General features: G+C 49.3%; 1 long non-coding RNA gene across 1 annotated transcript in view; it reads right to left on the bottom strand.

Moving 5' to 3' along the window:
* LOC310844907 overlaps positions 1 to 14,093 on the bottom strand; it is a 100,271-nt gene extending 86,178 nt beyond the window's left edge. The window contains exon 1 of the long non-coding RNA XR_014564380.1: positions 13,997 to 14,093. This is a non-coding gene — a long non-coding RNA (uncharacterized lncRNA). The remainder of the gene's footprint in view (positions 1 to 13,996) is intronic.
* Between the last annotated feature and the right edge of the window lie 273 nt (positions 14,094 to 14,366).

A 14,366-nucleotide genomic window follows, 5' to 3' on the forward strand; every position in this document is an offset into this window, starting at 1 on the left:
TTCCAACTCTACAGTTCAATGATCTATGAATCGTTAGTGGATCATGCAAACCTCTATTCTGAATAATGTTTTTTATCAGGTAGGGGGCACTGGGAGTGAGTTTATTGAACCCCAAAATATTTGGGGAGCCCTGATCTGCAGCAGCTTCAATTCCTTGCAGTGAAGAAGAGAAGAGTTTGGATTTGATATCCCGCTTTATCACTCTTCTTCAGGAGTCTCAAAGCGGCTAACATTCTCCTTTCCCTTCCTCCCCAACAACAAACACTCTGTGAGGTGAGTGGGGCTGAGAAACTTCAAAGAAGTGTGACTAGCCCAAGGTCACCCAGCAGCTGCATGTGGAGGAGCGGGGAAGCGAACCCGGTTCACCAGATTACGAGTCCACCGCTCTTAACCACTACACCACACTGGCTCTTCATATGCCTTCATAGCTTGAAGAGGCTCTAGATTCAATCCCTAAGATCTCTAGGTAGGTCTGAGAAAGCCCTAGCTGAAACCCTAGAGAACTTGCAACAATACCAACCCAGATGGTCCATTTGCCCAATACGAAGCCACGAAGAGCCTTGCCACTGGATCAGACCAAAGCCCCATCTAGCCCAACATCCTTTCATTCTCACTCTGGCCGGTCAGGTACCTATGAGAAGTCCACAAACAGGACCCGAGCACCAAAGCACTCTCCCGATTTTCAATTCCCAGCTACTGATCTTCAGAAGCATTTACTGACTCCATGTTCTCTCTGCTGAAATGCGAGAGGCTCCATCAATATCAACATTGTGCCAGCTCTAGAAGACACTCCTGTTTGGGCAAATGATCTCCGGGCTTCAACTTCCTGCTTTAATTATTGTTATGATCGTTACGCTACTTTAGAAGGCTTGTTTATTATACCTTTTAATTATGGGCGTTTTCATGTTCTGATGAAATGGTTTTTGCCACGTTTTGCTATGTATTTTTTATTATGGAAGCTGTTGTGAGAAACTACCTCGGTATTTGTTACGGGAAAATCTAGGCGCGAGGCTGCTCAGTCACCCAGCTGGTTGGGCAGAGCCCGCGGGTCCCTGCGGAATAAAGGAAGGAGTTCAGCCACCAACCGGAGCAAATAGCTGTAGACCAAAGTTTATTGCGCAACAGGTTCAAAGAGGAATTTTGAACCCCGAGGATGGGGTGACAAAGACTTTTAAAACTTTCCCACCATATCCCAGAATACAGTTCGTACAGCATCATTGCTACATCACTGACATGTCACAAAAGGGGAGGGGTAGACAGGGGTTACACTTGGTTTACCCTGGCAAACATGTCCAGACATGTCCTTGGTACAAGATTAACATAAGCAGACATGGCAGGGCAAGACCCAGGTATAAGATGAACAGAGGCAAACACCTCTGAAGTCCCACCACCCAAAATACAAATAAATTATTATTTTAATTTCTCTATTGCTGCGTTGAATATTTCATTCCAGCTAAGCGTTAACCACAAGCAGGGTGCTACAATGGCGCAAACAATAAAAACTGCCATTGTTGTCATAATCCATGTTGCAACTGAGGCCCGAGATTCCCCAATCTTGGCTTAGCGCCACATACAAATCCGGCTCGGCAGCTTAACTATATTTACTGCCAACAAGCCACAGTCCGAAGCCATACCAACCATTTGTTTGTATTAATCGTGGCTTGGCGTTATTTGTGAACACAGCACCCATGCTTTGTTTGGCTACCCCACCCGAGACATGCGACAATCCGCGATGGCAAGTGGAGCTGGAGAGCAAAAGAAAACCTTTGGAGAACAAGATTCATGTAGGTAGTTGTGTTGGTCTGACACAGTCGAAATAAATAAATTGTCCAGTAGCACCTTAAAGGTAAAGGGACCCCTGAGCGTTAGATCCAGTTGCGGCCATCTCTGGGGTTTTCTTTTCTTCCCTGGGAGAAAAAATATGGGAAGAAAATATGGGTTTTTCTTCCCTGGGAGAAAAAAATATGGGTTTCAACACCAGATTGCAGCCACCACTGCTAGATTTGGCAAAAAGGGGGAGAAAATAAACAAAACCTTGGAATAAGAACGACATAAAATTGCGCATCGCATGTTCTTTGGCTCACAGTTAGGACTGGGGTCCAGGCATTCCTGGAACTCTGATCCAGGAAACATTTTAGGAAGCCTATGTTCTTCCAACTTAGCCAGTTTGGAAGAATGGGAGGGAAGGAGATGCAACAACAAAGGCAGATGGACAGAAATTCTGCTTTGGCTCGGAGATTTGCATCGGAAACCCCTGGCTTCCTACCTGAAAGTGTCCTTAATGAAGTCATTTCGCAGCACCTGAAATGGTCAGCATCATGTAGTTAACAGAAGAACATAAGAGTTTGCGGAATCAGGCCAATGGCCCATCTAGTCCAGCATCATGTTCTCACAGTAGCCGAACAGGTGCCCCCCTGGTAAGCTCACAAGCTTTTGAGCAGAAGAGGACTCTTCTTGTGCTTTCCTGGGTACACAGTTACTCAGTGTGAACCTCAGAGCCGGATTTAGGTTTGATAAGGCCCTAAGCAACTGAAGGTAATGGGGCCCTTTATATGTCCAGCTGTCCTTTGTCAACAACATGGGTAGGCAAACTAAGGCCCGGGGGCCAGATCCGGCCCATTTGCCTTCTCAATCCGGCCCGCAGGCGGTCCGGGAATCAGCGTGTTTTTACATGAGTAGAATGTGTGCTTTTATTTCAAATGCATTTTGGGTTATTTGTGGGGCATAGGAATTTGGTCATTTCCCCCAAAAAATATAGTCCGCCCCCCACATGGTCTGAGGGACAGTGGACCGGCCCCCTGCTGAAAAAGTTTGCTGACCCCTGGTCAACAACAAATTGTCGCTCTTTTTTGTGTTGAATATATGCTATATGGTCATTTATGGACCTGATAGGTATCTAAAGCCATTTGCACTTGTTGCCATGCAACCAGTCCATGCAGAATGGAGGCACCCTATATAAAAGGAAAGGGACCCCTGACCGTTAGGGGTCTTGACCGACTCTGGGGTTGCAGCGCTCATCTTGTTTTACTGGCTGAGGGAGCCAGTGTCCAGCTTCCGGGTCGTGTGGCCAGCATGACTAAGCCGCTTCTGGCAAACCAGAGCAGCGCACGGAAACACCGTTTACCCTCCTGCTGGAGTGGTACCTATTTATCTACTTGCACTTTGATGTGCTTTCCAACTGCTAGGTTGGCAGGAGCAGGGACCGAGCAACGGGAGCTCACCCCATCGCAGGGATTTGAACAGCTGATCTTCTGATTGGCAAGCCCTAGGCTCTGTGGTTTAGACCACAGCGCCGAGCAAACCAGGTTTTCCCCCCTTCAAAATTTTTTGGGCCCCCCAAGAGAGTGAAGCCCTAAGCTAGAACTTGATTAGCTTATACAGTCATACCTTGGGTTGAATGTGCTTCAGGATGAGCGCGTTCGAGTTGTGCTCTGCGGCAACCCGGAAGTAACGGAGCGCGTTACTCCGGGTTTTGCTGCTTGCACATGTGCAGGTGCTCAAAATGACATCACACGCATGCGCAGATGCGCCGAAATGTGACCCACACACGTGCAGACTCAGGACACGGGTTACGTTTGCTTCTAGATGCGAATGGGGCTCCAGAATGAATCCTGTTCGCATCTAGAGGTACCACTGTACGTAAATCCGGCACTGGGGATTGGAATCAACCCAATGTTGGAATCCTGGAACGATTGTGGAGCACCCCTGTTCCGTTCTGCCCACCCCTTTGCTACGTCACTTGACGGCCCTCAAGTGACGAATGCCTGCGTGGATGGCTGAGGTTGTGGTCTTGCAAGCAATGACCTCGAGCAAGGGCTTTAAAGGGGTCGTTCCCGCGTTTCTTCCCAGCCATGAGGCTGGCAGAACATTGTGGGGGAAAGATCCTCAGGACTACAGTTCAGAAGGAGGCCTCAGATGTGTACAATGTTTGTTTCAGAAGATAAACAGCTGAAATGCCTTTCCAGATAGGGATTTTGCAAGCAGGGGCAGGGAAATGCCTCTTTCATTGTCTTCTCTGTTCTTCAAAAGACGTTGACACTTTGTCCCAGTGGCCTGGCTTTTTCAGAGGAGACCAGGCCGAAGTGTTTAGCTTTCTTTCGGCATCCGTTTTCTCCACTGGAAGAATTTGTTTGAATGCTTCGCAGCAACAAGAACTAGAAATTTCACATCCTTTCCCATTCTGGAACTTGCGTACGTGTCTCAAAGACTCTAGCGTTCATCTTGCAGGAAAAGAAAAACAGAGTTTGCCCCAAAGGGGGTCTGCTTCTGCAGAATTTCACCCTTAGATGGGAATGCAGCTCAAACATTTTGAAGGCTATGAATGCTGGGCGTCGAGAAATGAGATCTGGGTTCAAATGCTGCCGCAGGGGGGAATACCTTGCCTAAGAAGAGGGCAAGACTATCCATGGATAATAGCCAAGAAGGCTACAATGTTCTCCCCGGGATGCCTTTAAATTACTGCTTTTAACTAGTTTGTTTTTATTATTCTGTATTTTATGACTGATGTTATAAAACTTGCGACTGTGAAGCCTGCAGAGGCAGGCGGAGGGAGGGAGGATAATGAATGTGCTCACACCTTGCCTGCCTAGCTGCTAATAATAATAATAATAATAATAATAATAATAATAATAATAATTTATTCTTTATACCCCGCCCATCTAGCTGAATTTCCCCAGCCAGCCACTCTGGGCGGCTCCCAATCAAGTGTTAAAAACAGTACAGTGTTAAATATTAAAAACTTCCCTGAACAGGGCTTCCTTCAGATGTCTTTTAAAGATAGGATAGCTGCTTATTTCCTTCACATCTGAAGGGAAGACATTCCACAGGGCGGGCGCCACTACCGAGAAGGCCCTCTGTCTGGTTCCCTGTAACCTCACTTCTCACAGGGAGGGAACCACCAGAAGGCCCTCGGAGCTGGACCTCAGTGTCTGGGCTGAACGATGGGGGTGGAGATGTTCTTTCAAGTATCCTTGACCGAGGCCGTTTAGGGCTTTCAAGGTCAACACCAACACTTTGAATTGTGCTCGGAAACGTACTGGGAGCCAATGCAGATCTCTCAGATATATTGCTTGATATGTTGAGGTGGTTGCTTTCCCATGCCTGCACATGTTGCAACTTCCAGCTGTGTTACACTTTGGGAATGCACAATCCCAGAGCTCAGATGCCACAAGCCATGTTTTTAAGAACCTAGAGCATCCTTCTAACTCAGTGCTTTAAAACAGAGGTCTTTAACTATCAAGGTTGTTGCTGCCTTGTTGTATTCCGGCTAAGGTTTACGAGCCCAAAAGGGCACCTTCATTCATTCATTTGTTAATTCATTCATTCCATTTATGTCCCTGCCCTCCGCAGTACTCAAACTGGTGCAAATGGTTCTCAATTCCCCACTTTTCCTTAAAGGTAAAGGGACCTCTGACCATTAGGTCCAGTCGTGGCCGACTCTGGAGTTGCAGCGCTCATCTCTCTTTATTGGCCGAGGGAGCCGGCGTACAGCTTCCGCGTCATGTGGCCAGCATGACTAAGCTGTGTCTGGCCAAGCAGAACAGCGCACGGAAACACCGTTTCTCTTCCCGCTAGAGCGGTACCTATTTATCTACTTGCACCTTGTTATGTACTGAGTCGAATAGGATCCAAACTGCAGCAGTCTGATTGGTCCTAGAACAATAGGATCCAAAAGGCAGCAGTCTGATTGGTCCTAGAACAATAGGATTCAGAATGCAGCAGTCGGATTGGTCCTAGAACAATGCAGCAGTATGATTGGTTGGCAGGAACCACCCAATCATGCTCCAGATTTAAGTGAATCCACAACCTGATTGGCTTACAGTAGAATTCCGGAATTAGCCAATCATGTGCAGCCCATTGTGTAAATAATGTATATAAAGCAGATACCTTGAGGGGACTTTCATTCTTACTACCCCTGGGTGTGTCTCATGTAGGGCTGTGAGGACCCTTTTGCGGAGGGGCTGGGGAACAACGACCCTGCTTCCCCATAAAAGGCACCCCTTGTGGGCCGACAGTTCATGTTTGCGGGTTGTGTAGCCGGCGAATTCTGGCCCAGGCCTGCTGCTGGGCCATCCCCTCCACACCCAGTCCAGGACCCGGGAGATGACCCTATCTTTCTTGGAGTGGTGTGCCACTTCTTGTGCCTGAATGGGGCGGTCGGGAAGCAGCTCCAGGCTCATAACCTCTTGTGCAGGTGCTGGGTCGGGGCCTGTTTCCGGTAGTGGTAGCCTGCTGAGGGCGTCCGCATGGCCCATCGCCTTCCCCGGGCGGTGAATCAGCGCATACTGGTAGCTGGCAAGGAAAATTGACCACCTGAGGACACGAGGAGACAGCACTTGGGGGGTCTGCTTTTCGGGGGCAAACAAGCCAAGCAACGGTTTGTGGTCAGTCACCACGGTGAAGGGCCGCCCGTACAAGAAATCATGGAATTTTTTTACTCCCTTCACAATTGCCAGACCCTCCTTGTCGATTTGTGAGTAGTTCCGCTCGGTTGCGTTGAGTGTCTGGGAAAAGTATGCCACCGGTACCTCTCTCCCATCCGGGAGTTGGTGTCCCAGGACAGCGCCAATGCCATAGGGCGAGGCGTCGCATGCTAGCACCACCGGCAGCCTCTCGTCAAAGTGTGCCAAGACCGAGTTTGAGACAAGCAAGTCCTTGACTGCCTGGAATGCGGCCTCCTGGCGCTGGCCCCACACCCAAGGGGCCCGCTTGTCCAGGAGTCTGTGTAGGGGCTCCGCTACCGCCGCCTTGTGGGGAAGGAAGGAATGGTAAAAGTTCAATAGTCCCAAGAAGGCCTGAAGTTCAGTCTTGCTCTTGGGCGCTGGGGCATCACAAATGGCCCGTACCTTGTCCCCAGTCGGGTGGACCCCTTCTGCGTCCACCATAAATCCCAGAAAGTCCACCTGAGGCACTCCTAGTAGACATTTTTCCCGCTTCACCTTGAGACCCGCTGTCTGGAAACGGTGCAGAACGGTGCGGAGGCGGTCCTCAAACTCCTCTGGTGTGGGCCCGGCAATCAACACATCATCGAAGAAGGGGGTGACGCCAGGAATCCCTTTAAGGAGCGAGTCCATTAGATTCTGGAATATGCCTGGTGCCACGCTGACACCGAATTGCAGCCGCTTTACCCTGAACGCTCCTCTGTGCGTCACAATCGTCTGTGCCTCTGCTGTGGCCTCATCTACTGGCAGCTGTTGATATGCTTGGGCCAAGTCCAGCTTGCCAAAAATTTTCGACCCAGCCAGGGTAGCAAGGACATGGCTGACCACTGGCACTGGGTATGCATGGGCCGTGAGGGCCTTGTTTATAGTACATTTGTAGTCTGCGCAGATGCGGACCGAACCATTAGGCTTGACGGGTGTGACGATTGGGGTTTCCCAGGGGGCATTAGGCACCGGCTCCAGCACTCCTTGCTCCACTAGCCGGTCCAATTCCTCGTCTATACGTGGTTTCAGGGCGAACGGGACCCGGCGGGCCTTGAGCCTGACTGGTCGTACTGCGGGGTCAAGCTGTAGAGCAATGGGGGGGCCCGTATACTGTCCCAATTTCCCATCGAAAACCCCTGGAAATTCCTTGCATATAGCGTCCACATCCACTTGTAAGGTAGTGTGGTTCACTCCTGTGATGGCTAGTCCCAGTGGTCCAAACCATGCCAATCCCAGTAAGCTAATGTAGGGGCCCTTGACCACAAGCAAGTCCAGTTGCCGCGTCCGCCCTCGGTATTGCACCCTGAAGGTCCCCATCCCCATTGTGGGGACCTTACGTTTCTGGAAGTCCCGGAGGGTGAATGGGGCCGGCCTGAGTTTGGGACCCCCAGTAGGACACAGTTTCCTTAAGGTCCTTGCCGAGATTATGGATAGATTTGAACCCGTGTCAAGCTCCATGCGGCATGGGGCCCCCTCTATCCGTACCTCTACATAAATTTTCTCTATGTTGGGGTAGGGCAACTGGTATACCTGGAAGTCCGTGAGCTCCGTCGAGTTGCCTTGGTGCGTTGGGCCCCGGGACCTGGGGCTCTTGGATTGGTCATCTGATGCCTGGCGTCGGGTGGGCCGAGCCCGACACACCCGGGCGATGTGTCCCAATTTTCTGCACTGCCTGCACTCTGCATTGCGGAAGCGGCAGGTCCTCCTCTCGTGAGTTTCCCCGCAGCTTGCGCAGTTCCCTCCTTCTCGTCGAGGCAGCTGTGGTATGTGGGCTGCTTGAGTGCGCTGCTGTACTCGGTGCACCTCCTCCCTGTCAGATCCTGAGTCGTCAGTGAGGTCTTCGTGGTGGACCCTCGGTTGGGATGGCAGGCTCGGCCGTGCCTCTTGCGTCGACCTCTTGGCAGCTTCCGTTGCCAGGGCCTCCTCCAGAGCGACCTGGAACGTTAGGTCCTTCTTAGCGTAGAGTCGTTGTTGCAGTTTCTCATCCCTCAGGCCACCGACGAGGCGGTCACGAAGCATGTTCTCCAGCTCTGAGAAGTTGCAGAACCGGGCGGCTTGGCGGAGAGAGGTCACAAACCCAGTTATGGTTTCCCCAGGGGCTTGCCGCTTTGCATAGAAGGCATTTCGACGAGCCACCACTGAGGGTTGCGGCGAAAAGTGCCCCTTCAGCTGTTCCATTATTGTTTTGTATGGAACAGTAGCGACGTCTTCAGGCGCAAGGAGAGCCCGGGCGATTTCAAACGTCTCCTCTCCGCAGACGCTGAAGAATATCGCCCTCTTCTTGGCGTCTTCTTCATCGGTGACCCCTTTGGCTTCTAGGAGGAAAGTGAAACGGGAGGCGTACGCTTCCCAGTCTCCCGTTGCTGGGTTGAACGGCGAGAAGCTGCTGTCGGTTGCCATTCTGAGTTCCTTGTGTCCCGGAGCTGAAGCCTGGATACACGGTGCGAGGCAGCGGTGCGGCAGGTGGCGGTGCTGCGGTGCTGTGTGTGGCAGTCAGCTCAGCGGCATCCCATCCTCGTCGCCAGTGAAATATACTCAGAGTCGCAAAGTGATTTCATGCTCTTTATTCAGCTCATAGTGGTGAGGAGGAATGAATGAAAGTCCCCTCAAGGTATCTGCTTTATATACATTATTTACACAATGGGCTGCACATGATTGGCTAATTCCGGAATTCTACTGTAAGCCAATCAGGTTGTGGATTCACTTAAATCTGGAGCATGATTGGGTGGTTCCTGCCAACCAATCATACTGCTGCATTGTTCTAGGACCAATCCGACTGCTGCAGGCCCTTGCCAGGAGTTATGTGTGGTGGCCGGGGATCGACGGAGAGATAGAGGCCTGGGTCAAACACTGCCAGGCCTGCCAAGAATCCCGCCCAGATCCCCCAAGGGCCCCAGTCCAGTCCTGGGAGTCCGCCCGAGCACCATGGTCACGCCTGCATGTGGACTTCGCTGGCCCCTTTCAGGGGAAAACATTCTTCATAGTGGTGGACTCCTACACCAAATGGCTGGAAGTCGCACTGGTACCGTCCACTTCTACGTCCGCAGCCATCCGGGTACTACGCAGGCTGTTTGCAACCCACGGGCTCCCTGACACTCTCGTCTCAGACAACGGGACTGCATTTACGTCAGGAGAATTCCAAACCTTCACAGCGCAGAACGCCATCCGCCACATCCGTTCGGCGCCATTCCACCCTGCCACCAATGGCCAAGCAGAACGCATGGTGCGGACCACCAAGGACACCCTTCGCCGCATGACGCAAGGGGATTGGGAGTACCGCCTTGCCACATTCCTCCTAGCACAGCACAGCACCCCCAGCTCAACGACTGGCCGGAGCCCCGCTGAACTACTAATGGGTCGGCGCCTTGCAATCAGATTGGACCGCCTTCACCCCGATAGAGCTCAGGATGAGGTAGTGGTGGGGGAAGGCAGGAACCCCCGGACCTTCGAGGCCCAGGACTCAGTGTACGCAAAGAATTTTGGGGCAGGCCCAGCATGGGTACCCGCCACAGTCACCAGGGTCACTGGCCCTGTGTCGTACGAGGTGCTAACAGATGGAGGGCAATGCTGGCGCCGCCACTGCGACCAGATACGGCGACGATTCCCGGGAGAAACCCAGGAGGAGGAAAGGGCAGAGGAGTCCCAAGGGAACAGTGGGGCAGTGAGGCCCATAGAGCAGCAGGGGCCAGCAGGAGAGGCAGAATCAGTAAATACAGAGAGGACCCGTGAGGCCGAAAGGACACCGGAACCAGAACCACGACTGAGCGAGCCGGTTGCGCCAGACCAAACAGCCCCATCACAGCCAGCATCCTTGGAACACGAGCCAGAACCTGAACACCGGACCAGGGAACACCACAGGCCGCAACGGACACGTAGGCCGCCAGCGTACCTTGAGGACTATGAATGCGACCTCCCGGGCAGGACTGGAACTTAGAGGGGAGGGGTGTTATGTACTGAGTCGAATAGGATCCAAACTGCAGCAGTCTGATTGGTCCTAGAACAATAGGATCCAAAAGGCAGCAGTCTGATTGGTCCTAGAACAATAGGATTCAGAATGCAGCAGTCGGATTGGTCCTAGAACAATGCAGCAGTATGATTGGTTGGCAGGAACCACCCAATCATGCTCCAGATTTAAGTGAATCCACAACCTGATTGGCTTACAGTAGAATTCCGGAATTAGCCAATCATGTGCAGCCCATTGTGTAAATAATGTATATAAAGCAGATACCTTGAGGGGACTTTCATTCATTCCTCCTCACCACTATGAGCTGAATAAAGAGCATGAAATCACTTTGCGACTCTGAGTATATTTCACACCTTGACATGTTTTTGAACTGCTAGGTTGGCAGGAGCAGGGACCGAGCAACGGGAGCTCACCCTGTCACAGGGATTCGAACCGCCGACCTTCTGATTGGCAAGTCCTAGGCTCTGTGGTTTAACCCACAGTGCCACCCGCGCTCCCCACTTTTCCTTAGAACATCCCTATTTAGGGAAGCTTTTAATGTTACTGTATTTTAATATTTTGTTGGAAGCTGCCCAGAGTGACTGGGGAAGCCCAGCCAGATGGGCGGGGTATTATTATTATTATTATTATTAATAATAATAATAATAATAATAATAATAATAATAATAATAATTTTTCATTGGAGAAATGTTGGCGGGTATGGAGTTATCTGACCCCCAAGCCAAGGAGATAAGTAACTATATAAGCTTTAGAAGACATTGGAAGACAGACCATCATATGGATGGTTCTTTTAAAAATGTTTATGGTTTTATTTTGTTTTTATATACAGTGGTACCTCGGGTTGCAGACGCTTCAGGTTACAGATGCTTCAGGTTACAGACTCCGCTAACCCAGAAAAAGTACCTTGGGTTAAGAACTTTGTTTCAGGATGAGAAGAGAAATCGCGAGGTGGCAGCGGGAGGCCCCATTAGCTAAAGTGGTACCACAGGTTAAGAACAGTTTCAGGTTAAGAACAGATCTCCAGAAGGAATTAAGTTCATAACCCGAGGTACCACTGTATGTTGAAAGCCGATCAGAGTGTCTGGGTCAACCCAGTCAGATGGACGGGGTATACTACTACTACTACTACTACTACTACTACTAATAATAATAATAATGGAATAGGGCATCCCTATTTTCATCAGAGAAATGTAGGATGGTTTTGCACCACAAACACAATAAAACAACAAAATAATAGCACAATATAATTCAGAACAGCCACAGTTAATTGCACACTTATTCAAAATCCACTTGAAACTGTGTTGTTTAATTAAGCCAACAAAACTGAGGAATTTGATCCAACGATACCAGTTTTCCAAAGTCTTCTAATCATTTGCGCCTCAAGGAACCCCTTGCTGCCCTTCCTTCTTAGCACCCCTCATGTAATCCGATCAGCCACTGGGAACCACTGAGCTAAATCATGTTCAAATGTGGCCAAGACCAAAGTCTGATTTTTATTTTAAAAAGCAATACATCACACAGGATGGAGAAACCGAGAAAATAGCAGAGTGGGGAAGACAAGACAAGAGCGGTATATTTAGATTGCTGGAAAGTCTGATATGTCCAGACTTACATCACATGCAACATAGCCAAGCCATAAAGACATCATGAGATGCTTGCGAGGTCAAATCAACCTTCCTCTGTCCCCGTGTCTTGCTCCGACAGTGGCTTGTTCCAAATGTACCAGAGGAAGCGAACAAATGCATCCAGTTCTAGCAGAGTAATCCCATCCCCGATAATTGCTTCCAGCTTCTGATACTCGGAGGTTTATAGCCATGCCCTGCAAGATGATGGATTCGGAGCTTATTCCGATTCCCTTGGAATGTCAGAGCCGAGCTCTGGAACATGCAGAGCAACAAGAAATATGTTCAGCTTTGGAACGGGCCCAGAGCTTTGTGAAATAAACATACATTTCAGAAAGCAAAAAAAGGGATGAGTCCCCATGCGCCAGGAGAACTGGGGCTGCATCGCATATGGGATGTGCCTCTTCAGCTGCCCACCATCAACTCAGGAGAAACAGTTGTGTGAACAAAGTGCAAGGCTAGATTAGAACTCATCACAGCCCAGGGAAGCTGAAGGTTAGGATATTCACAGCAGATAAAAGAAAGTACTTCACTCCGTGTAGATGAGCTGTGGAACTCTCTGCCACAGGAGGCGGTAATGGCCACCAACTTGGATGGCTTTAAAGGGGGATTGGACTAATTCAGGGCCAGGATGGCTCTGTTCTGCCTCCACAATGGAAGGCAGCAATGTTTCTGAATACCAGCTGCCAGAAACCACAGGAGGCGAGAGTTGCTGTTGTGCTCAAATCTGACGATACAATACGATATGATACAATACGATAGGGAAGCTGTTATGTACTGAGAACAATAGGATCCAAAATGCAGCAGCCTGATTGGTCCTAGAACAATAGGAATCAGAATGCAGCAGTCTGGTTGGTCCTAGAACAATGCAACAGTATGACTGGTCCGCAGGAGCCACCCAATCCAGCTCCAGCTGGAAGTGAATCCACAACCTGATTGGCCTACAGGAGAATCCCGGAATTAGCCAATCACGTGCAGCCCATTGTGTAAATAATGTATATAAAGCAGACATTCTGGGGGAACTTCCATTCCTCCTCACCACTATGAGCTGAATAAAGAGCATGAAATTCACACTCAACTCCAAGTATATTTCAGAAGCTTTTAATGTTTGATGTATTAAGGTATTTTAATATTTTGTTGGAAGCCACCCAGAGTGGCTGGGGAAGCCCAGCCAGATGGGTGGGGTATAAATAATAAATTATTATTAATTTTATCATCATCATCAACATCTTTATTATCTTGCGATACCTGCGATACATTGACGATATTTTTATCATCTGGACACATGGTCAACAGACCCTGGACACCTTCCACCAGAAATTCAATGATTTTCACCCCACAATCAACCTAACAATGAATCAGTCTATGCAAGAAATACATTTTTTGGACACTACTATAAAAATACAGGATGGGCGCATAGACACCACCTTATACCGTAAACCAACTGACCGACAAACATATCTACATGCCTCTAGCTACCATCCCAAACATACCAAACAGTCCATTGTATATAGCCAGGCACTACGTTACAGCCGCATCTGTTCCAATTCTACAGACAGAGACTCTCACCTAAGAGATCTACAGCAAACCGTTTTAGAACTAAAATACCCAGCAGATGAAGTTAGACAACAGATCAACAGAGCCAGACTGATACCCAGAGAGAACTTGCTGCAAGACAGACCCAAAAAAGAAAATAACAGAACACCTCTAGTCATCACATACAGCTCCCAAGTTAAAACAGTACAGCGCATCATCAGAGATCTACAACCTCTCCTGGACAATGACAGTTCTCTTTCTCAAGCTCTGGGAGGAAGACCTTTCATTGCCTACAGACAGCCACCCAATCTTAAACAACTCCTAACCCACAATAATACTACAACCAGACCTAACATGGACACTGGCACCAGAACCTGCAATAAACCCAGATGCCAACTTTGCTGCCACATACACCCGGACAACACCATTACTGGCCCCAACAACATCACACATACCATCTCGGGACTATTTAATTGCTCATCGTCTAACATTGTGTATGCCATCAAATGCCAACAGTGTCCTTCAGCTCTCTATATTGGACAAACAGGCCAGACCTTACGCCAAAGAATAAACGGACATAAATCGGACATCAGGAATCACAAGACAGAGAAACCAGTAGGAGAACACTTCAATCTCCCAGGACATTCTATACAAGATCTCAAAGTAGCTGTTTTAATACAAAGGAATTTCAGAAATAGACTGGAAAGAGAAGCTGCTGAATTGCAACTTATCACCAAACTTAAAACCATGGAGACACCTGGTCTGAACAAAGACCTTGGATTCTTATCTCATTATACATGACAAAACCATTTTTCACCT

The sequence above is a fragment of the Podarcis gaigeae genome, assembly GCF_964106915.1.
Source record: "Podarcis gaigeae genome assembly, chromosome: 1".
Taxonomy (NCBI): Eukaryota; Metazoa; Chordata; class Lepidosauria; order Squamata; family Lacertidae; genus Podarcis; species Podarcis gaigeae.